General features: G+C 33.3%; 1 pseudogene; it reads left to right on the forward strand.

Annotated features, from left to right (window-relative positions):
* Nucleotides 1–4041: 4041 nt before the first annotated feature.
* Nucleotides 4042–26698, forward strand: part of LOC118204618 (acetoacetyl-CoA synthetase-like) — a 73299-nt pseudogene continuing 50642 nt past the window's right edge.

The following is a 26698-nucleotide window of genomic DNA, read 5'->3' on the forward strand; positions in this document are numbered from 1 at the left end:
ACTGGACTCGCGTACTCACTATTTATGGGCGTTATTATTTTATTCTTTAACATCTCCTGAATATGTTCTTCGATGATTAGGTCTTTTTGTTTATCATAACGATACGGTTTAGTCCTACAAGGTTTTTCGGCAGTTAACTGTATCTCATGCGTAACTATTTGACAGCTACCAGGCCTTTCTGAAAACAAGTTTGAAAAATTACTCACCACTTGCTGGATGGCTTGATTTTCATGGTCATTTAAATGGCTAAGGTCAACTTGCGGTTGTTCCACAGGTTCCACCACCCTCTGGTCCATCTCCAGCACAATAGAACTGTCTTGAAAATTCAGTTTGGCCCTCGCGACCCTTAAAAACTCCATACCTAAAATAAGAGGATTTTGCAGATTCTTCACTACAAAAATTAATACTTTGAGGCTTTCCTCTTTTACCTGTATGTTTAATGATAATTTCCCAATGCAGTGACGGGTTTTTCCTTGCGCCGCTATAATTTCTGTGTTTTTGTTTTTAAATAATCGTAACCTATAAAAATTCTTTTTGAAAAATGTCTCACTCATAAAATTACCTTCTGCTCCTGTATCGATGAGGGCTTCTACTGGTACATCACTAACCAGGACTCGTATAATTGGTAGATGTGAGTTCTTTACGATGACCGTATTTAAGTGTCTTTTTGAGGGTTTTTTTAAAACTTCCGGGGTCTGGACCCTCGCTTTCACAGGCCCCTCTACTCGTTTAAAGCTTTCCTTTCAACTTCTGCCTTCTGGGTACGCGGATATTTGTTTTCGAATTTCCTTTTGGGCCCTGACCTTCGAGGTTCGATGAGTTAGCTTGATAGTTCTTTTCCCCATAAGAGCGGTTTGCATTTCTGGTCTGCTCATTTGAAGATTGCCTTCGGATCCCTTGAGAATACGATGCCTCTCTAGCTTTTTCCGCTATTCTGCGATTTTGAAACTTGACCGCCAATTCGAAGAGCTCCTGCAATGTGCTTGGGTTTCTAATTTCGAAGTAGTCTTGAACAGCAGGTAACAATCTTGATAAGATTATTTCAATAATCTCCGCGTCGGGTTTCTTCCCATACAGCATATCCGTCAGCTTAATTTTTCGCAGAATAAAGTCCGTTAATTCTTCTATATCCCGTTGATAGAAACTATATAGTTCGGCTTCTAGCCTTGCTCGATCTTTCACTATGGGGAAGGCCTTTAATAACGATTTTTTGAAATTTTCAAATGTATATGTCTGGCCTCCAAATTCCCCTAATAAAACTTTGCCTATATTCTTCCACCATAGCGCGGCCTGTCCTCTTAGTGCAGATGTGGCGATGGCAACTTTTTGTCTTTCAGGCACAGGGTAGAGCTGGAAGTGATTGTCGAGGTTTCCTAGAAATATCGCCACCGAATTTTTTCCGTCCAAATTGACGTTTGGCTTGATTGACGCTCTCAACGTCTGGACCAGGTATCCAAATCCTTCCAATTGGCTTGCCATTTCTTGTTGTTGTCCCGCGGCTTCCATCCGATTTTCGGCCATTTCAGTTCGACAAGTGTTCGGGCGCCAAAGTAGAGTTGTGTGCCTCCAACCTGCACGCAACAAAGTGGTGACTGCTGAAACTGGAATTTAGACAGAGTCTTGCGAAGGGTTTAAGTCCCTTTTTATTCAACTTTACAAATCACAAATGCGTGCTCTTGACGCTCACAAACTACGCCGACCCGGCGGTAAAATAAAAATAAGACACTGAAAAGAAATACTAACAAGTCATTAACTACGAGGCTCTCTAAACGTAACTAACCTCACCGCGTTCTAAAATACCGCTGATAATTCAGCAAACTCTGAAGATTACGTTGAAAGATTAACAATTTTGCAGAGGCAAGCACACAGGCCGAAACGCGCGGTTCTTCAATTTCTAACTCACTACCTCCGCGCTCGTGAAGTAAGAAAAGCACACCTTCGAACTCGTTTCCTTTCTATTTAACTCAGAATACTTCCGCTGATAATTTGAATCCTTGCGCGTTCTACTAAAATTTACATACTCTGGCATTGGCAGTTCCAGGGGAAAGTAAGGCTTGACAGGAAAGATAGTTTAAACTTAAAATAAATGTTAGTTAAAATAAATATAAACCCTACAACGTCTTTATTGTCATCTTTTTTTTTAATCTTGAGTTCAACTCATCTAGTTGCCAACCGACAAATCAAAAAAAAAAAAAAAACATTAAAAGAAATGTACGATGAGCAACCTGTACGCCATCTAGTATTCAACACTGGCACTACATATGTATATACAAATATTGTTACAGATTTTGTATTTGGTTAGCTATTTTTAGTAGAATTTGTAATTAAAATTGTTTTACATTCTTGTGCAATGCAGCACGAGACTTATTTGAAGAGGAAGCTATTGCGGAGAAATGAAAATACAGAAGCACGAGCATTTAAGATTTTAATAAATAGATATCTCGTAATTGTACTCTTTTGCTATTCGGTAAAAATCGAGAAAATACAAGAATGTTCTCGTACAGGATTTAGAAGCTTACAGAAGGCCGGATCAAAAGATCTCAATTCAGTTGTTTACTTAGTGCTGTTATTGACGGTAGCGAATTCGCGGTGAGATCGGATTAACTTTTTCGGTGTTTTGAATTGAGTTCTATTGAACGTTTTTGTAGTTAAAAAATATAAGTACTGTGTGATATTGAGATATTGTACAAATATCTCTTAGGAAATTTCAGCATTTTGATTTATTTGTTGCAATAAGAATAAGTTTTATTCACTTTTCATTGGACTTGTGCATTCAATTTATTACGAACCCGTACGCACGCAACACTTTTTGGTGTCAGAAGTGGGGTATTGAATGACAATTACAAGAGTGATGGAAGAACAATTCAGACAGTTGATGACTGAATTTGCTGTATTCCAAGAAAAGATGGAAAGGGCCGCGAAGTCTGTTGAAAAAGAGATAAAAACTGACCAAGAATCCGTTAAAGAATATTAAGAAAGAATGAAAGAATGTGAAGATTCCGTTAAAGTAGAGATGAAAGCCGGCAAAAATTCCGTTTAAGGGAAGACGAAAGCTGGCAAGTAACTTTTAAAGAAGAGATGAATATTGTTGAGGTTTGTTCAGGTATCTGTTAAAGCAGAGATGAAAGCTGTTAAGGAATAAATTAAAGTAGGTCAAAAGAAAATATAAAAGAGATAACCTGTGAAATAAAAAAATATATTTGAGACTATGAAAGGCAGAATTGAATCTGTTGAGAATAAAGTTGGACACATTAAAGAAAGAGTTTCTTCTGTAAGAGAACAAAGAGAAGAAAGAGTTTACTCTGTAAAATAATAAAAAGAAAAAAGTTGCTGCTCCGGAGTAACGAATGAAATGAGAGTTTCTACCGTCCAACAGCAAACTGATGACAGGATTTCTGCTGCAGTTGCCAAAGAAGTTGCTACTTTAAAGAAATTCGTAGCGACAGCAGGGAGCAATTTTGATGGTTTTTAATTTTTACCCATGCCTTCTAGTCCCTTATTGAGCTATCTACGTATGATGGAAAGACCTCTTGGCAAGCTTATAAGACACCATTTTCAATAGCAGTGGAAGCGAACGGATGGGACTCCCAAGCTAAGGCCTGTCATCTCGCCGCCTCTCTGAGAGCAGACGCAGCAGATATCCTTCAAACGCTCCCAGAAAACCAAAGGTTACATTTTGAAGCTCTATCCGGCACATTGGAGCTGAGGTTTGGGTAGAAATGTTTCAAAGACTACAGTAGGCTTCAATTAAAATCCCGTCAACAGAAGCCCACCGAAATACTCCAGGAGCTCGCCATGGATGTTGAAAGGCTGTCTCGCCTCGCCTTTACGGAGTGCCCGAGTGAAACAAGGGAAATACTCTCCCTGCAGATATTTCATCGATGGCATTCGGGATTCGAAAACACAGAAGGTTGAACGAATGGCGGATGTCAAGGACTTAAAAAGCGCTCTAGTGTACGCCATGAAATTCGAGGCAGTACAGCAAGCACCTCGCAGAGATCACTACTTCCGTAACTTCGTACAAGGAGGTAAAAATATAGAATGCATTTAGTAGATCCTGAGGAAATCTGCATCAAACCTCATTTCCAGAAGGTACATACTAGAAATTGCTTAAACTGACATCCTTTTCTTAAGATTAATTGTCTAAATTTATTGAATGATTTACTTTCACAATAAAAGAGTATTTTTTAGTTAAAATGGACTTTGTCCCTGAGGGACTATTGTTTTCGTTTTGCGATTTTGCTTCAAATCACTCTGGATGTCCGTTTCACCTTTCAAACTGTTGCCACCAGATATATATATATTTGAAGAAAGTAAATAATGAAGAATCTGCATAAATGTATGTATGTTTCTTGCATTCTGATAAAACAACGGTACCTAGAGCCGGTACCTACCCAATTTTGAATGACGTAGTCCTACTGCGAATATGGGCATCTGGAAGGCCATATTTGAAATTTGTTTTATTAGCAATTTAACGAATTTTTGATTAACAAACTTAAGGATTTCAAAGCGAGCAATGGCAACGTTGTACAGAAAAAAACATTTTTATCTCCAGCGCGTGAGACTGTGTATCTGTCGAAAATTGTAAAGGTATCCTAAATTTAAAATTATTTTGCGATATTGCTCTTGAACTGAATTTTATGGTTTAAGTGCTAAGAACAACATGATATTTCATAAATAATGGTGCACACAAAATGTTAAATAAAAGCCCCTTTGAACGTAATTTAAAATCTGAAACCTTTCAGATTTTTTTTTCTTTATTTCTTTTAATATTTTTTATTTATTTCTCTTTTCTTTTTTAAATTATTATTTTCAATAGTTTAATAAAACTTTACAACTAATCTAATATAATAAGTACTGAAAAAAGTATTATACTACCTTATGTTCCTTTTAGAATTTTTATATACGTAAGTTAACAATCTTTCAATTATCATCGATTATGGAAATGAGTAATTCCAGGGTGCTTAAACTTTAAGTCATTATCTCTATATCATCAAAACATTAGAAATTATATCAAATATGATCGTTCTGAATATTGATGAAGCATTCAAAGTCGAACGAATTGCGAAATAATTATTTGCACCACAGTTTGTGGGAATATTTTACCGTTATCAAAAATAAGCAATAAATATTTTTTTTTTTTATAAATTTGAGTTAAAATGTCAAAACACCTGATTAATACAAGTTTCAATCACTGCCATTCGATACTAAATTTTGAGATAAATATTTTATTCTCTGTTCGATGATTTCAGTCCTTGACACAGGCCAAAGAATTTATTAGTTCATACCCTATGGCGCAAAAAATTAGCTAGGGCCTGAAATCACAGATGGTTATCTTTAACAAATCCAATTTTGACAAATTCCAATGTCATTTTGTATAATTTCATTTTTATCGCATGCTTTTAGTACTATGAAGATTAAAACAATTCATAAATTTTACTTATTGTAAGACAAATGTATTATTTTTTTGAAATTGAGCTTGCTATTAATATGGGTCTATTTCTCTTCAAGGTATTAAAATTTATCTTTCATCATAGGCTGTAGTGAAAACTGGTGATGGGTTCCTCGATTACGATTGGTTCAGAGGAGCAGAATTTAATATTGCTGAAAACCTTTTACGGATAAGAGATGACAGACTTGCTCTCATATATCTCGGTAATTTATGTCATAATGATGTCTTTAGTATGCTGTTTATTGCAATAAAAATCATTTTTCTTTTTCATTAATTTCCATAAAAAGTAACTCACACAGAAATCTAATTCACAGTTTGGCGAAAGCGCACGTGTAGATTAGAAAATTGGAAATTAAATTCATGCTTTAAATACTTTTTTGTTGTTGTTACCAGTCTCAGTTGCCTGACAATAGTCAGCACAAGCTCACGACATTCAACTTGGCGAGGAGTCAAATGCGATGGAGCGTTGACAAGAGCCTCGCGCACCATATAGGTTACATTCCGACATTAGTTCCGCCACCAAGTTTGAAAAAGAGCACCCCGGGGGGCTACGGGTCCGAGGATCTCTCACCTTTCTTTCCCTACCACCAATCTTTCAAGAGGACTGGCCGCATATTTAGAGTGCCCCCATATCAACAAAAAACTATACATTTATAAACATCCATCCCTTCTCCGGGATTCAAACCCTGGCCCTTTGGTACGGCAATGAGAATCACTAACCCCTATCCCGGTTGGGCGGCAATATTTTTTTAAACATTTTATACAAATTACCAGATGACATTCTCACACCTGACAAAGTCAATTAAGAAGTTGTTCAGAATATTAACTTGCTTTGAAAACCTTTCCGAACTGGAACCTAAATTAAGTGTTAGATAAAGTATAAACGCCAGAATACTAAGATATAATGCCTAAGACTTTGACGCCAATTCCCAGGAATAGCAATAACGTCAATTTCCAGGAGCACAATTCAACCATTAGAAAATTCTTAATGAGGGCATTAAATGTTGCATTACGGGATCTAAAAAGGAAGTTAATACTCATTCCATTCGCCCTCTAAGCAGGAGAATCATCTGGAAATTGAAGATATACTCGACAATGAAGAATTATTGAATCCCCACCCGCAACGGCGGCCTGTAGCCGCTTTATAGCGTTGACCACTACTAGGCCGGAAGCGATGGTCTCCTTATTAAGGAGGCACCTAATAGGTGCGCCACCGTTGCCTCCTATCAAGAGGCGAACACATTTTATCAATGCCTTCTCCGGGATTCGAACCCCGGTCCTGCGATACGGCTGCCAGAGTCACTAACTACTTTCTATCTGGATGGTGATAAATAAATTATATTGCGCGACGGCCTCGAGCGAGATGGCGCTTTAGATGAAATGCAATAATCTACACACATTATCTTCCCAGAACAACTATTATGGAGAAAACAGCGGGTGTGATTGAGGCTTCATTTAGTTTTGCAGTGTAGCATAGTTTTTATTGCTCTGTCATCAGTATGGCTGTTTTACGTCCATCTCATGACCCCATGGGTGCATTCGCACTTGAGTTCACGTTACCAAAACGTAATGCATTTGCATATATTTCATATGCTAGTTTAATTTCCATACATCAGGTGAGTCGAAGTAGCTGATTAATTTATCTAACACTTTACTTTCTTTTTCTGCTATTCTCAGTTTTCCGTATCGAGGATTTTATTCAGAGACATAAAGGGTATTTTAGTGATATTTCATTCATATTCAATTAACTATCAAAAATCAGTTTTAGGCTTATCATTTCGAAGCACTAACATTCGATTATTGTAGTATTAACCTTTGATTCGTTTTTTGTGCTATTACTGTATTTTACATTAAGACCAAACTATTGTTTAGACTCAGTGTAATACACTTTCCATGTTCCAGATGAGACTGGTTATGAAGAGACTGTCACCTATGCTGAAGTATTCGAAGAGACTAAGCTGTACGCAGCTGCTTTCAGGAAACATGGCTTACAAAAAGGCGATACAGTGGCTTGTGAGTAATGCATTTAAAAGTATATAATAATGACATTGATTTAAGGCGAGATATCAGTCATGAATTATCATAGTTTTCGATTATATTCTTGGTAATAAATATATGAAATAGTTCCATTCACTTCAGAATAACAGTTTAATAAATACAGAAGAATGCAAAATTTGGGTCGTGTCATGTTTATTAGCTTTCGTTAATGACTTGATTCCTATGTAATTTGCAGCTTTGAATCCCACGAAAATGATGTTAATTTTTTCTCATTATATGAGGGTTTTTCGGAAATGGCAACATTTGCAATTTGTGACAAGTCGAAAAAATCGCTAAAATGTGAGGCTTTAAAATATATTTAAAACGTTTTTTCCTTAGATTTAATTTTCTGTTCTTTTTAGCTTATACTAAAACAATGTACGCAAAACACGCAGTTTTATTTATCGTGTCGAAGTTTCCGTGCACCCACACGTTCATACTCTGCTTCACGCTGTAAAGACTTATTTTATTCTAACCAATTATTTTTAGTTTCATAAAACTTTCCTTTCCCTTCTGATTTCAGTTTTCTACCAGAATGTAAATTCTAATGGCATGTATGCAAGTCTAAGTGAGTTGAAATCAGTACTTAAGCAGCGGTTTTAAGAGTTCGTAGTAGCTTTAAAAATTTCTCATGCTCAAGATTATATATTGGTGACCACGCTTAACTTCTTCAGACATGTACAAAATTCAGAGCATCATTCATATCGCACAACTCGCAAACTATGATCATGTAACTGTGCATCCTTTCAAGCGTCCTCTTATATAACCCTGCATATTAAACTTGCCAACGCAGGCCAAAAGTGCAATAACATCGTTTTTCTTTCTGCTCATAGTAACTAAATTTCATCAAAGCAACAGATATCAGACTAAAGACTGTGATTCAACTGGCAAAGCTTTAGGAATTTTGAATTCTCTACATCATTTTACATTTTCATTTATTTTGTTGTAGAGGCATTAGGCATTTTTTTTTTTTTTTGGAAGCAGGAGTCATGAAAAATGAGCAACGCCCTCGCCGGGAATCGAGCTGCGAACCCCTGGAATACGCGCCCAGCGTGCAGACCACCACACCACGAAAACACGCTAAGAAGGCGGGAGAAATACCTTATAATGTATTCAACTTTCATATAACTTGCAAAGAAAAGGACTTTGCTCCCGACAAATTGATAATAGGACTCTATTTGTATCTTACTTCAACCCATATTATTACTCTCAACGCATTTTAGTATTCTAGGATTAACGCATTTATATATTATACTTTGCAAATAATTTTCAAGAAACTTAATTGCAAATAACTTTCAAGAAACTTAATTGCAAATAACTTTCAAGAAACTTTTATATATCAACAAAGTGTGAAATTCTAATACTTCTCATCGCAAGAATACAATTTCTTGATATATAATCTACTTCATATATGTTTATTGTGTTTCAACTATATTTTGCATTTTCCATATAGCAAATAACATTTTCTTGTTTGTTTAACTTAGATACTAATCTAAGTTGCGAAAAAGCGCTTATTCTATTTTCAGCCAAAGGCCTCAGAGCGCAACGTCAACTCTTAGAGGTCCAAACTTCTAGCGGGTTTTTTCTGGCTTCTCTACGAAGTTACGTTGGTCAAGAACCACCAACGATGTCCCATGTCTGAGTTTGCAGTAGGAGAGTTAGTTACAAATTTATGCCGAGTGAAGTAGTTTTGTACTTGGAATAGTGCTTAGCCACTCTCTTTAATCTAAATTAAAGCTAATTCGATCTCATCGCGATTTAGATTATATTGATATTCTAGGTTCGGCTTCGCTGTGTGCAGCCTATTTAGCGGTTTATATAAATAAGGAGCCAGTCATGCATCAATATTACTTTATTGTGATTTTTGTCTTATTTTTATGTTGCTTACTTCTGTTCTTGTTACTTCGCTACAAGTGGTGGTAGATTGCGAGCACCGAGCGAATGCATTTTGTGTTAAGTTGAAGTAAAAATCGTTATTTAAAACCTTCTTCTGCAGTCATCGGTTTCTTTCACGACCTACCGAGAATTCACTACTTAGTATTTTCAGCTAGGGTCTAATGTGTATGATTCCAAAACTTACCAGAAGATTCTTCATTGTTTTTCCTTTTATGTTTTTGATGGAGTTGACAACGGAGTAACATCTAGCAATAGCCAATCGTCATCTAAGAAGTCTATCTTCCTTGATATATATATATTTTTTTCATTTTTTGGCGTCTTTACGAAATCTGTCAAACATCTCTCCGCTAACGGCACCTATATTTTCAGAAAAATAGTGCAAATATGAATTGAGAGAAATAGCTTTCAAGCTCGTGGAGCATCCTACATTTTTGAACTTTTGCGGCATGTTCTCAAGGGTTGATTTAAAGTTTGGATTCTTTTTTATTGCCAAGAAACTTGGTTATTGCTTCTTTAAAGGGCTCCGCAAGGCTTCGTTTTCCGCAATTTTCATTTTTTCCCTCAAAAGTACCATCTTTGAGAAGTTTTCTAATGTGAGGACCAATAAAGACACCCTTTTCAGTTTGGCTGAAAATTTGACACAGATGTATCTAGAAGGAAGAAGAGGGAAGGGGAGGAGGGTTCAAGGGTCCATTTTAGCTCTTAAAAATAAAACAAATAATACAAATGAATGAAAAATGTAATAAAATAGAAAAATTAGGCTCATTTATATCAATTTTCATTAGAAAACTAAAGGGACTCCCTTCCCCATCAGATCTCTCAACTATTTTGCTATAAGAAATCTTAGTATAAGCCAAAATATTAATAAATTATAAGGAAAAAGTTTATATATATCGAAGACTTATCTGCGGTATTACTTCAAAATTCGCATTGAAAATAAAATATACAGGGTTATGAAAGTCTGTGAAAAATATTAAAGTAATGTTGAATATTAGAAATACAGTATGCTTGAAAATGTCCAAGCTGTTGTTAAAATAACTAATAAATCTACAATTGTTTAGATTTGAAATCTTGTCTTTGACAACAATCTTAAAATCTTTAGGTTCTTTTAACTAATCTTTGAATACTTCTTTTAATTCTTAAGATATGTAGCATTTCAAAAACACAGAGTTCCAAGATGTTGTTAATATTATTGCATACGTACAGGTTCTTAATGGATTGAATGCACAAGTCGATAAAATGTTAATAAAATGTATTCTTATCCCAAGAAATTAAACAAAATTTTGGAATTTCCTCATAGATGTTCGTACAATATTGCAATATCTCACAGTAGTTATATTTTAAACTACTGAAATATAAATAGAACTCGATTCAAAACGTAAAGTTAATCCGATCTCACCCCGAATTTGCTACAATCAACAACAACAACTAAGTAAACAACTGAACTGAGATGTTTCTGTCCGTCATTTTAAAGCTTTTTAATAATGCACGATAACATTATGGTAATCTGTATTTTTTAGAGGTTTCTGGAAAGCAAAAGACTACAATTACGAGATATCTATTTATTTAAATGTTAAATTCGCGTGCTCCTTTTCCTGCGTAGCTTTCCCTTCAGATAATACACGTGCTGCATTTACACTGGGATATAAAACAATTTTAATTAATTCTACTAAAATAATTAAATAAATACAAAAAACATAACAATATTCTCAAATGTTGATAATATTCAATTGATATTGTAAATAGCGCATATGTTCTTCTGCAGTTATTCGATTTATGCAATGTTTTCGACTTTTCATATAGTGTCATTTAATTTAATTCAAATTACAAAACCAAACCTGAAGCTCTGGTATTCAGTCAATTTACGAATTTTAGTTTCATATAAAACCACATTATTGTAATTTACTTTGGAAAAAAAATTCTGCTTTTGAATTGATGTTTTAAAAAATGTATGCAAATTATTACGGTATCATTATTTTCACTGCTGTCTTAGTTTTTGTTTTGATAGAACGTCATTTTTCGCAAACGTCTTCTGAAAACGATTATTTTTAATTCTATAGTTCGACCGTCTCAAACGCAACCTTGGCTGGCATTCTGCTAAAACAGATAGGCTCGTCCAAAACGGGCGTTATTACTTACTGCGACGTGAAAGTCTTCTCTTCGCTAGAAAGAGAGGATTTAGATGCTCGAAGAAAAGAAAGTCTCGATTCTTTCACCCTATTTAGAGAATAATTCAGTCCGAATGAAACATGCGTGGTCGCGGATAAGGCGGTCGAACTAGTACATATACAGGCACAATTGAATTACGGGAAATGAAAAGGAAAGAAAGCTAGTATCTTTTTTAATTTCAAGACTTGTTTATTAATTGGTTAACAATTTTTTTAAACTGCAAAAGAAGTATGATTGTTAAATATTCTAGTACACTAAATGTGTTCATAATACCACAAATAAACAGCATTTGTTAACTAACTAAAGTAATTCTTAAAGTTCAAAGAAGAAGGGACTAAAGAAATAGGTTAAAATTTAATTTCTAAAAGTACCGAAAGTAATAAACCGGAATTACCGAAAGTAATAAAATTATATCGAAAGTAATAAAATGGAACACATGTGTACATATATGTCAAAAGGCATTCAGCCTCTTAACATTGAAACAGTTAAGATATTTGCTGAATGCTTAGTGTATGATTTTCCGCATTTATGATTAAAAAAAAAAAAACCCAACAATTTTCAGTATGAGGCAAATATGCAAATTTTTATCAAACTAATTAAATAAAATCAAGAGCCAGAAACATATTTTTAAGCATTTACCTGTAAGTCAGTGATGCGAAAATACACAAAATATCTTTGCAGGTCATATGTCAAATAGGAAAGAAGCAATCTACGCCATGTTGGCAACAACCAGCATTGGTGCTATATGGGGAGGACCTCATCCTTTCTGTGGAGCACGAGTAAGTTATGTTAATGTCATTCGAATTAAAACTTCAATAAAATTTTGATTGCCGATAATAGGATTTAAGTGCTTTCCTTTTGAAAACGGTCCTCTGTTCCTTTAAACTTTCATGTATTCCACAGTCACGAGCAATTTTTATTTATGTATCTTCGAAAAATAGTTTCGTTAATATAATATCCATTTTTTAATTTATAATAGAGAACTAAGGATTAAAATTGAAGACTACGTTTCCGTTGCTTTTCGTAGACTGATAATTTTTGGCTTTCGTTTACAATTACTTTTATCTATTTGCCAGTTTAATATAGTAAACTCTTTAATTGTTAAGTCATTAGGTTTTTTGATACTCGAGAAGTCAAAAACGAGCAGCGCCTTCGCCTGAACTAAAAGAAATTAAATTGATATTTAGTGAAAACTTAGAGTATGTGCTTTTGCCAGTTTATTTATTGTTTTCATTATCGAATACTTTTCATCGATTTCTACATTTTAATTTTGCTGACTGTGCCTTAAAATCATTGCATTGAATATTACAATTAATATGATCGTCACTTCTTAGCTTTTGCTTGTTCTATGTATATATATATATATTTGTGTGCGTGTTAAATAATAAATATTATATAATAAATAAAGAGATATTTAATTTCTTTTATAATATAAAAGAAATTAAATATTTCTTTATTTTAGTGGCTGGGCATTTTATTTAATAGCCAATATACGCCATTACAAGGGCCGGAAGTGGTGGTCATTTCATTATGGAAGCACCTAATAGGTGGTCACCATTCCCTTCTATGAAAAGACGGATAATTACAATCATGCCATATCCAGGATTCGAATCCGGGCCCATCGTTACGGCATCCGGGCGGCATGAGTTAAACTCTTACATATACCATATACATTCATAAATTCAATACCATTTCAAAGTTAATCGTTGTCATATATATTTTTACGTAATGCTAATGATGCAGGTAATTACACAACGCTTCACCCAAAAGCAGTCTCAAATTTTTGAACCAAAACTTAAGATTAGTCGATGGGGAAAGTCTGAACTTAGACAAAATCATTCTAAACGGGAATTTCACCCTAAACACGTCGCATTCTCTCTTTCGCTTCTCTACTGCCTATTTAATAATACTCCCTGCTTCGTTGTATCTTCCAATATATTTAAAACTCTATAAGGTAGTGAAGTAGGTTGTTCAAGAATAAGCTCGTTTTTTGCGCCAGTTTAACTGTGTTGGCTTAAAAGTATTTTCCGGCAATGACTGCAAGTATCTGCGTTTTTCGTTTTAAGCTTTTATTCAGAAACACGCACACAAATATATATATATATATATACATAGAATAAGTAAAAGCTAAGAAGTGACGATCATATTAATTGTAATATTCAATGCAATGAGTTTAAGGCACAGTCAGCAAAATTAAAATGTAGAAATCGATGAAAAGTATTCGATAATGAAAACAATAAATAAACCGGCAAAAGCACATACTCTAAGTTTTCACTAAATATCAATAGCGAAATTAATATTAGCTCAGTTACCTCAAACGAAAGTCTTAACACTAATTAATTAACTAACCTATCACATGCATAGAAACAGACAAAGAGATAAGCAGCAATTCTAAGTTCAAAAAGTTCTGTTATACTCTTCGTACAGTATTTGTCACATTAGAGTTATTTTGGCAAATCATTTGTTTATCAAGTTTTGATATCCTTCTTCAGGATTATAACTCAAGAATTACCAGAGATTTAATATAATTATTATATAAAAGTATAACATGTTCATGTGAATATTTCCTTCATAAATTAGGCGTCAATTTTAAATTCTAGACTGGTAAATATTTACTACCTTTTGTAGACGATCTCTTTTCTTTGACCTTTGGTGTTAAGAAGACTGTACTTATTCAGAAGTCAAACAACAAAAATCAGCGTTATATTTTCAAAATTTTTTTCACAGGACTAGTTTCGATGGTTTTACCGAACCACCATCCTCAGCTGCAAAACCGCAAATGAACAAGATAGGAAATAATGATTAGATAAGATAAGAAAGTCTGGACAAAAATAAGCAAGTGGCGCCATCTGTTGGTGAAACCAGAACTAAAACATAATTTCTTTAAAGGCCGAAGGCAAAGATGGATTGGAATTAGGATCGTTAACGAGAACAGAAAGATTTTTTGAATGTGAAATGCGTCTAGAAAATCCAGTTCTCCAATGGAAGAATGTTTTTTGAATAATTTTGGCAGCAGAAAAAATGTTTATGTTTTAGTTCTGGTTTCACCAACAGATGGCGCCATTTGCTTATTTTTGTCCAGGCTTTCTTATCTTATCTAATCATTATTTCCTATCTTGTTCATTTGCGGTTGTGCTGAGAATGGTGGTTCGGTAAAACCATCGAAACTACTCCTGTGAAATAATTTTGAAAATATAACGTTGATTTTTGTTGTTTGAATTCTGAATTAGTATTTATTCGGCGTGTTATTGAATCTTAATTAAGACTGTACTTCTTTGTAAGAGAGTTTCCTAAATAGAACTGAATTCATAATGAAATCTTCCAATAACAGTGCGTGCTCTGCTTAACCCTTTGACTATGAATTAAAAATAAAAATTACTACATTTCCTACCCAAGTGAACAAAAATATGTCATAAATAAGGTACATTTAGAATTTGGATTTTTTTGACAAACGGTTTCAAAGGCGGGGACACATATGTCCCAACCGTAGTTAATGGTCGCATATATATGTCCCACACGTAGCAGTCGAGTGTCTATAAGCACACCTATTATTCTAGAAAACGTTATTATCTGAAATCGTGTTTACATCATATGGTACATGACCTTGCATTCTTTGCAAAACCTAGCATTATACTTTGGGAAACTCCTATTTGTTCTTTCCTTTGTGGTCATTTGTGTACAACGAGCATAGCTTGGCTTTAATTTTCCAACTATTGGAAAATGATTCCCAACTTTCAGAAGATTGTAAGTACTTTTTAACCCAGCAGTAATTTTGAAATTTTAACGGGACATAAATGTCCCCGTTAACAGTCAAAGGCTTAGGAATAGCTGCACTTAGTTTATCAGAGTTCTCTAGTTATCCTGATGTTCAAAAGAAATATGGTGATATTTAAATAACGTAGTAAAATAATATTAATAAAAGACTCCAGGAGAAGTAACATAAATTCGAAGTTGAAACTGGAGTCTTCAGCCTGAGCAGCTTTGCACCAGTATGGTAAATGATTCGACGCTCTTGTAATATAATATCTCTAATTATATAACGCCTTCTCTTTCCAGTGCTTTTAGAAATGTTATTTATGTAAGTCTTCGCGATATCTTAGTTAGAATATTATATTTCCCTTTGTTATACAGTGTACTTAAGTTTCAAAATACGTGACTTTTAACTAATGGGATTAAGATCATTACACTTCGGAAAGCGATTAATCATCAGTCTCCAAATATTCTGCATGTTTGTTGGTGTAAGGTTTTTATAAGCTTCTACTATTTCGTAAAAAGAAAAAAAAATAGCATATCATGCACCATGTTAAAGTGTAGTCTAGTCTTTGACTTAGCTCCTTAAAGAAAAAGTATCAAATCATGTAGAGTGGAGCTTATCGGAATGCCTAGACTAATTTAAGGATTTATTCAGATAATACAGCTATATATAGTGAATAAATCAAAAAAGTATTCGCCTACCTCTGTCCCTTATGCAAGTTTTGAAGCTGATACCTGACTCAAAAACTGATGAATAACTTGTCACCAAACTCTCCAGTTGTCGAGCTAGTTCGGTGACACCTTAGGAGGCTTGGAGACGCTTTCTGAACAGGCAAAAGAAGCTCAAATGGAGTCAGTAGAAAAGAATTATCCTGGGCATTATCCTGTTTAAATATAATCCCGGTGTGCTTCGAATAGTACAGCAACAGAATGGGAGCTAGGATATCCTTGATGTACCACTGTGCTTTGAGGGTGTCAATGATAACAGCTAACGGGACGGAAGTATGAAAGGAGAAGCTCTGAATGTCGTAACTCCATGATATCGGGCTGTGTGACGATATCAGTTGCTGTACTGGACGTTTTTGCTTGTTATTGCGGCTCATCGGGATTCGTCGCGGAAGACAATTCTACTCCCGTAAGTGAGATTTCAGGTTGAACGAGCCCGGCATCATTTCAAATGCATTTGTTAGTGTGCAAAGGTGAGGAGTAATCAGGGCAATGGGCGTCATGAGAGCAGACTCCGTTCTCTGAGACGCTTGACAAGGGTACATTCGACCATTGATATTTCTGTTATATATATTATGAGAAATTTGATGCTTCGAAAGTCGATCTGATGGCCACTTTGTCCTTACCTTTTGTTGTCTTTGTTTTCTGAAAGTTCCCTTCTAGATGCTGGGCTCTACCATGATTCAGTAATTGCTGCCAACATCGTATAATGGCGGTATCACTCCAAATGATGTGTCGAGCGATCCTCTGATTCGACCAACCTGCTTCTTTTATACCAACTGCAAATTCTGTCTTAACTGGTAACATATGTTCCTACTGGACATAAATCCATTTGCAAGTTATTGGTGCAGTCGAAGGAAACAGACGACATTAAAGTAGAATGGAAATTATGGCCTAAAATTGGAATTTCTCCTTTTTTGTACCCCATCTGAATGTTCAGTTGCCAATCTTTATAGCTTCCGCTATTTATTCATTGATCTCAAAAACGTTAATCACTGATATTTTGAATCGATAGGTATGCGCATACGAAATTTCGTTACAATTAGGTAATGTTTTCTTTGTGCGTCACAATTCTCTTAGAGGGTAACATATGTATTTTATAGGGAACAGCACTTGCATTCGGTTTTGAATATACTGGCATTTTGTTAGGAAACTTAAAACTTATAAGTTTATTTATTAGCAGCGCCAGGTGATCCCTTATTCCTGCCTTAATAAAACTGTAAAATTTAAGAGAAAGTAAGCAAATAAGTAATATTATATATTAAAATTTGAAGAGAAAATTCCTTGTATGATTTTTTTTCCTTGCATTTTAGTTTGCATCAAACACTGTTGCTAGAATGGAACCTAAGTTTTTAATCACTATAGACTGTCATCAAGACGATGGAGTGGTTTGGAACATTTTAGAAAATCTGCCGATTATAGTCGACAATGAGTATTATGCGCATCTACAAAAATAATTCTTATAAAATGAAATATATATATGCTTATGTATATATTTTTATGTAATGATTACTTTTTATATAGAGTAGCTACAGAATGTTGATAAAATGCGAAACCTTAATGTTTCTGATGTACACTGCGGGGGGGGGGAAGGGGACGGTTCTATATTTCCCGTTCTACTGGGCCGACTGACGAAATTGAAATTGCATTTTTCATTCCTGGAAAGCGCGATTTAGGATATGTATTAGAAATATACATAACATTGTTCTAATATAGGTATTTTGACACAAAATTGGACGTTTTCTGAAATGACATGCCAACTTTTTTCCATATTTCGATTCTACGCGTCAAATTATGCCAAACGGTCAAGTTTTGTAAAAATCGCGCGTGCAGTTTTTAAAAAAATTAGCTCTCGAAACTTTAGCTCCTCAATGTTAATTGAATTTGGTATATATTTATTTTCTTTTTTTATCGAACTCATTTGGTTCTTCCTTTCTAATTTTGAAATTTAGGTTCATTCCAAATAAAATTCGCCCATTTTTATTTTTAAAATTTGCATTTTTAAATAATTTTTATAAAATTTTCGAAAAGAATTTTGAAATATAACCCATAAAATTTTTAAATCATCTTAGAATAGATGTATTTATCGGCACATCTTCAAAACACTAGATTTTTTATTCAAAATTTACTAAGATATACGTCAATTTACATCCCCCATAACACAAGACATCCTCAGGATATCCTATTTAAGTCGCAATCTCCTGGGAAGCAGTTAGGATATCCTGAGGATGTTGATTCTCAGATATCCTGAGGACTTCTTAAGTCAACATCCTGAGGATATCCTATTCAAGTCTCAATGTCCCGGGATATATGAAGATCTCCTCAGGATGTTGATTTTCAGATATCCTGAGGACATCGTAAATCAACATCTTAAGGATGTCCTGTTCAAGTCGTAATGTCCCGGGATATATGAAGATCTCCTGAGAATGTTGTTTCTCAGATATCTTCAGTACTTACTTTTTATGGAAGCTCATATCTGAAAATATTAAAGTAACCTTGTACCTCACGCAAGTCATGTTATAAGAATCGAAATCTTACTCTATGGATTACCCATTCTGCATATGAAAATTTAATTGTTATGCTTACACTGGATTTCGTCTTGTATATGTTGGCTGTAAATATTAAGTAATAATATTTTCAAATTTTTGTTGTTGTTTCACAGTGCCTATTGATCAGAGAACTTTCTTACAAGTTATAGGCACGTGTTTTCATTCGTTTTTGAATTTCATATTGAAAGTGTGTTTACTATTGAATTCTAATTGCTACATAATATATTTTGTAAACATTATTTTAGATACTTTTCTAATATCTTTGAACACAAATATTATGTACGTTACAGGTTAACTCAGAAAATCTTTTACGAAGACATTTATCCTATGAACAGATGGGCATGATGTGCATCCATGCCTTATATGGCATTCGAACTTGAGCCCTTCTGTTCGGCAATCGGTCAATATAATCACTTACCCGTCTCTGAGGCATTAATCAGAAATATCAAGTTATAAAAGTATTCTATTAAATTCATCGATAGTTCTTAGCATAGAAATAACTATACTTTGAAACTGCAAAAGAAAAAAAAATACTTTTTGATCTGTTACACTATTATATTAGTAATGAATGATGTTTAGTGCTGTGCAGTAATAAGTAACAATATTTTTTTTTTTTTTTTTTTTTTTTTTTTAACAAACGAAATTTTAGTTTACAGACGCAGTTAAAAACTAGTCTGTACGAGGTTTAACTTGCTTTAATTTGAATTTATAAACAGAAGAATAATTTTATTGGGCTAAAAAATTCATTGCAGTTTCTTCGTTCATTTTCTGGTAAGTTCTTTAATAATGAGAATTAGTTTTTCAAAGCGACTGAGGTAAGAAGTAACTTATTTTTTACCTCTCTGTAATAGGAAAATAAGGTTTGAGAATGGGAAGAACTAACATTAAGTTCTTACTTTCCTCAAACCTCACTTTGCTACCTCTTTAACCATACAAATATTCGGTTTCTGCTAGACAAAGCGCGAAAAAAATATATCCAGCGCTCTGCAGTCTTATACGTTATGCCGACAATGCTACATGACTCCTCATAATTTAACAGTAATTGCTGCTTTATTAATTTATTTGTAACATCCAGAAAACGCAGTAAACAAGTTTCTTCAAGGTATATAACACAAAGTTAAATGTTGTTATGAAAACTCAAAATTAGATAACGGATTAAATAGATGTTCAAACTTTAAATTAAAATGATTTAATTTTTAAATTAAACGCGTTCTTTAAACTCAGCGGTTTTATTACTTTATTTTATACTATAAATAACAATTGAAGTTGAAAATCTTAAAGTTTTGATCATCATTATCACTGGTCGTAAAACTGCTTCTCAAATTTTCTTTGCTTTTGAGAAACCGAGCTCCGCTCAGAATGTAACACCTATGAGCACTTTTTCTGTAGCCGATGCCCCAAGAAGATTTCTCTTTTGTTAACGTGGCAGATTTATGTGTCAGACCTTCCCTTCTTTTGTATCCCCCTACAAGGGAAACATCCCTTCCCCCTTCACAACAAAGTCGCAAAACGCCCCCAACGGTTTTAATTGCTCCGTAATAGTGATATCCTTGAAGAACCCCACAAAGTGGAAAGTACATGTACTTACTTTCTGATTTCCAGAATTCAGCTATTCTGCTAAACGTTAATAGCCGTCGTTCCAAATTCTCTTTCAGTTACGAACTGACTTGCTGACGCTTGCAAGCGTTACATTGACAGAGTGTGAAAAGTAAGTTTCTAAATGTTTCCTTTATTCTACAAAAATGATCAGAACTAAAAAAAAATTATCTCAGATATCTAAAAGACGGATTTACAGCAGAATAAATCAACGTATATTATCGGATTCGTCAGAAGATGAAGTAGTATTTAATTATGAAAAAGGACTGTATCGAATTTTCGCGCTAGCAAATATTCTTTAAGTTCCATTTCAAACTGTGATTCGGAATATGAACTTTTATGTCTCAAGAAGAACTGACTGATGACGATTACCAAAACGATTATCCCATTTTAAGGAATATTCCAAATATAGGACTAATAAATATTCCGTTAGACTTTATGTCCCTTGTGTGCTTAGGAGTAGTACAAAAAATGATTACTATTAGGATAGGCGGAGGCACCTTACAAGCACGATTACCACATAAAAATGTTGAAATATTTTTTTTTTTTTTTTTAAATGACCAGTTTTTAAAGCCTTATGTACCAATTGAATTTGCAAGAAAACCAAGGAACCAACTCTAAAAGAATTGAAACACTGGAAAGCTACAGAATACCGTCAATTTTTACTGTACACTAGCCCACTTATTTTTCTTTTTTTCTTTTTTTAATTTAACAAAAAGCTACATGATCATTTTTTACTACTTCATATTTCGATTAGACTCTTATGTAAAATACAGAATCAGACGGCAATTGATGAATACGCACAGTCTCTATTAAAACTCTTCGTAGTAAATTTTGGGCTTTATTATGAAAAACAGTATATTGCTCATAATATTCACGGCCTACTGCATATTTGCGAAGATGTAAAAATGTTTGGGCCGTTAGATAATTACAGTGCATTTAAATTTGAAAGCTATATATCTTCTACTAAAAAATTGATTAGAAAATCTTCCGCTCCATTACAGCAAATAGCAAGACGAACTCATGAACTGTTTAATCATATTGTAGCCATGAATAATGATTCAATCAACATAACCGACTTAAGTTCAGAATTTCAAAATTTACACACATCTGGTCCACTACTTAAAGGTTATTAAATGCTTAATTTTATTATTGAATTTTGAATATAAATTAACTGAAGTCAGAACTGAATTTGTAGAATAATTTAATTATGAATATATCGAAGAATTCAGTTTTGGGCTATTGAATGGTTAAAAATGATCGAAAGACTTTTAGTACTTTAAAGCAAAATTTTCTCTTATAATATTTTGTATTAATAATTCATTTCAAGTCTCTTGCTCAGTTTTAGATATATTTACAAATTATTAAATAAATTTAAATTCAAATTAGAAAATAAGTTGTATAAATATTCTTAACATTTCTTATTTTTCTATAGTAACCACAGATGGAGGACCTGAGATTGTCTGTGGAAAATAAGCAAGTTTCAGGTTATCACAACACCTTCACACACTTTCACTGGAATATAAAGAAGATTTCTGGGGATATACTGGGATGTAACATTAAGCAGTTGAGAGTATGTATTTAAGAGGTTAAAGGGATATTGTAACTAGTATTTCAAATCCTGATAACATCCCATACGCTGTCGGTGGGACCTAGATAGGATGTCCTAAGGATATACTGGGATGTGACATTAAGCACTAGGGAGGTTGAGTTTAGGAGGAAACTGGGTTATTACGGGATGTCCTGAGGATGTAGTAAGTAGGACTTTAAATCCTAATAACATCCCATACGCTGTCGATGGGACATAGATAGGATGTTTTTAGGATATAATGGGATGTGTTTAGGAGGTTAGTGGGATATCCCGGGATGTCCTGAGGATGTAGTAAGTAGGAGTTCATATCCTAATAACATCCCGCACGCTGTCAATGGGACTTAGTTAGGATGTCCTGAGGATATCCCGGGATGTGACATTAAGCACTCGGGAGGAGGTGTTTAGGAGGTTCGCGGGATATTCCGGGATGTCCTGAGGATGTGCGCATATCCCGCGAGCAACATCCTCGGGATATCCCAAGGATGTTTTTGTGCTATGTGGGATATTGGCCCGCTTAAAAATTTTGTATATTTGTTATAAGCGAGTAGTATGAAACGGAGTGTTCAGCGTCAGAAGGCGGAGCGTGGAGCATGCTCGCAGGCAGAGCGCGGAACGACGTCATGATTTGATAAAAGACTATCTTTTATTGATTTTCCGAAGGTTCTTTGTTAATCAATACATATATGAAGGTTATTTCCTAAGTACCCTTAACGGTGCTTATTTTCGATTTCAATGATTCTGTGCAGCAGGCCTTAATTTTAGATGTAAATTTTCAATTTTTCCGTATATTTTAAGCGTTTTAATTCCCTATATACTCAGAATTTTACCTTATTTCTTAAATTTTCTGTTCAGTAAATGTGGTTACGTTCCAAAATTCTACTGTTCATAATATCACATTTACTTTCCAAAATCTTAATTGCATTACTCATTTTTATTACTAAATTCATTTTACCCAGAATTTTTTTCATGCTTGTTAGCCAATACTTTTAACTTACTTGTTACATTTTATGAGTGTAATTACTAAAATACGCGTTCTTGTTATTCAATGTCAGATGTAATTTTAAACTTTTTTTTATGGTTTTTAACGTTTGTGATCTTCAACATATTCTGTATTTTAACTTATCTCTCATATTTTCTGATCATATGGATGACTTTAACATAATTTTAGGTGTAACATTTTTAGCTTGTGTTGTACGTTTTAATATTTAATGTACTCTAATTTTTAACTAATTGATATTTTCACATTCTACATACATGACTTTTATTTGATTTCATGCATTTTATCCTTCAAAATTTCTAATATAGTCTTAATTTTAACAGAATTCCCATATTTGGAGATCACATACCTGACTTTTATTTAATTTAAGATGTAAATTTTAACTTTTTTTCTACTTTTTAATTTTTTTAGTTTCCAACATACTCCGTATTTTTACTGATTTGCTATATTTTCACACTATATACATGGTTTTCATTTAGTTTTTAACTAACTTTCATACGTTTTAACTAATTTCTTACGTTTTAACCTTGGTAATTTCAAACATGTTCTTAGTTTTAGCGTAATTCCTCTATTTTCTGACCATATATAGGAGCTTTATTTAACTTTACATATTATTTTTAACTTGTTTCGTCATACATTTTGAACCTTCATAATTTTTAAAGTACTATAATTTTGAACTTGTTTATTACATTTTTCCAGTATCCACATCGACATTATTTAATTTTAGATGTAATTTTTATACTCTTTTGACACTTTTTTTTCTTTCTAGTTTCCTACATACTCTAAATTTTAACTCTTTTTTTATAATTTTCAATCGTAATCCCGCTTTTTATGGTACTATTTCAGATAAATTACATGTTTAAATTTCATAAACATAGAATAATTTTCAATTAAGTATTTTATTTTATAACCTTTAATTGTTATTCATATCCATACGTTGAATAACTCTTACTTAGTTTATATTTTATAGTGTTATTTTTATTTGCCAAATCTACAATTTATCATTCTGTTGTACTCTTACCGTGACTGATTCTACTATTTTACTTCGTGATTAACTTCATTCTAATTTTAAACTTTATAATTTCCTGCATATTCAGGTATTTTCTTTTAATGCTTAATACCCTTTTTATCTGAATATATGTTCTTCAGGGTTACCAATCCTCAGATTTGAACTTTAAGTGCCATTAAGCTACCTTGACAGATACCCAATTTTTAGTCAGTCGTCAGTCGGGCTTGTAGAAAGGGAGAAAGAGAACTGTCACTTTTTTTTCACACCACGAAGGCATGCGAAGAAGGTGGGAGAAATACCTTATATACTCCCCTTTTCAAAGGCGAGTTTAAAAACATAGTCGTCAAAAATATCAGGTTAAAAATTAAAGTATTTACAAATCATCTCATGGCGATAACATCGCGAACATGCGTTTTCAGGTTTTGAAAGTTGTAAATGCATGTTCGTATAAAAAGTGCAAGAAGAAAAGAGGGATTCTTTTACTTCTATGTTTCATACATTTGAACGAACTAATAAATTTTCGCTGAAAAAATAAGAAAGAAACTTTAGCATTTAAAAATTGAAAATGAGTAGAAAATTAATGCAACTTAAAAAGCTTAATAGAATTTTAAATTCATATAATTAATTAACAAAATGTCAATAATAAATTAAGCATTTTCTATAAAGTTTAACTGATAATTTTTCATAAAGAATACAGTCTAAAATGCTTAGAAAAAGGAAGAAAAGTAACTGCATGAGGTTACCTCTATAAAAGTTGCTTAGTTAATAATCAGTGCTTAGTTAAAAATTATTTTCTATCACATTTGTTAATCTAATACTGTTTTACTGAAAATTACACATTACTTAGTTTCCGTTTATTCTTAAAGTGTCGTTAACATTTTCATGTTTGGTGTGCAATCAATTTTTGGAGTGCGATTTTTCTAGTTATAACGAAAGTCAATTACATAACATGTCACTATGCGATTTGAAAAACGCATCTATGCGATATTACCATCATGCGTTGATTTTTAGGTGCTTTATTTTTTAGCACAATATTTTCGACGACGATGTTTTTAAACTGCGAAGTTTTATTTTCGACCACGATTCTTCAGAGCTGCGTTTGTTTCAGAGCTGCTCATGTTTTTTCTTTGCGATGTTTTCTTCCAGGATGGTTTGAACCACGACGTTTTCTCTTTTGCAGTGTTTCCTCCGCGACGTTTTCGTCGCAATGTTTTTGCCGTAATGTTTTCGTCTGTAACCTCATTGCTAAGGTTGCATCATGAGATTACAGTAAGAAAAGCAGAAAGCGAACATATGACAGAAATTTGTTTCAGAAAGTAACAGACTTAAAACGGCAAATGAAGCATTTTTCATGAAAAAAACTTTTGAAAAATGTAGCTGCTTTAAAAAAAAATAGTTCTGCACAAATAATGTATTATCAGATTTCTAATATATAGAAAATTGGGATTTTTCATATTCCGATTTTTATTTTATATATATCAGTTATAAAGAAAAATATATGGTCTTGTGGTTAAAGGTACTATTATACTACACTAATGACCTTTGCCGAAAATAAAGTAACATTCACAATGTTCGAACTTGAGATCTGGAAGCTTAAATTTTATATAATAAAGTTTATTTGTCTTATTTAACAAGTTAAACATATTGAATTAATAGCCGATCCAAGAATAATTATTCATAAATATTTTAGATTGCCCAACACTTGAGAAGGTAATTATTATACCCTCCAAGGAAGAAAGAGTAACCAGTGGCATTTCGCACATTAGAAACGGGTAATTTCTTAATTTATTACTCATGTATATTTTATCTTGATCATTTTTACTGAAGTATTCTAGATTGTATTCAAATGTGTAATAATCTGTCAAAAAGGAAGGTTTACATCATATTTCTGAATATGAAATGGTACTTGTAATAGCCGAGAGTAAGGTTTTACAGCAAAAATCCAACCAAAACTGAAAACCCATTAAAAACAAATTCAAGATTGTCATGGTCCAATTAGGGATATTATGATTTTGTATATAAACTGAGACTAAGGAAACATTTTGTTATTTGATGTATGTTTCGTACTGAGGGAAACATGAGCATAAGGTAGGTGCTATAAACTAACTTGTATAACAAAAATTTAACCTCAAAAACTTGTACAACAAAAATATGTTAACATGGCCTCGGTTTAGCTAGAAATAAAATCTTATGTCAAATTACATTCAGATATATTATATTAGTTTAGAGACTATATATATTAAGTTAGAGTTCGCATATATTTTATGTTAGATTCAGATTATGTTCTAGTTGTCTATCTTCGAATAAGCCTTCGGTAAAATTATATCCAGATATAGTAGATACTTATATACTAGAAAAGAGAATAGCACTTAAATATTATACATACGCATAAACATACATATATATATATATATATATTAATATTACATATATTAGAGATTATATATGTGTTATATTAGATTCAGATTATATTCAGATTGTCTATCTCGAAATAAGCTTTCAGTCAGCCTTCTGTCAGATCTTAACGCCTCCTTTCAAATTGCTTCTCTAATCATTAAAAAGGACTGTGGCAAACGAAAAGAAAAATGTATATGTAGCCGCTTTATACCTAATATTTTTTTACCTAATTTTTTTATAATTCTAGTGGAATTAAAATACTGCAATCTAATAATTATGCTCTAATATACTAATGTAAAGGCCCGTCCACACGACTACGTTCGAAATGTAACTGACGAAAACGCATCTACGTTACCAGCGAAACAGCGTCCGAACGAGTACGCTTGCGAAGATTGCGTTTAACCAATGGAATTATTTGTGACAAAAAATCACGTGACGCTGTAATGTAGATTTGTTCAACGGAGATGTCACCTTGTTACTTCACTGTGTTTCTATATGTTTGGGGCAAGATGTCAGAATGAGATAA

The sequence above is a fragment of the Stegodyphus dumicola genome, chromosome 10 (assembly GCF_044657685.1).
Source record: "Stegodyphus dumicola isolate Sdum_Otavi_A_Nest chromosome 10, ASM4465768v1".
NCBI classification, from domain to species: Eukaryota; Metazoa; Arthropoda; class Arachnida; order Araneae; family Eresidae; genus Stegodyphus; species Stegodyphus dumicola.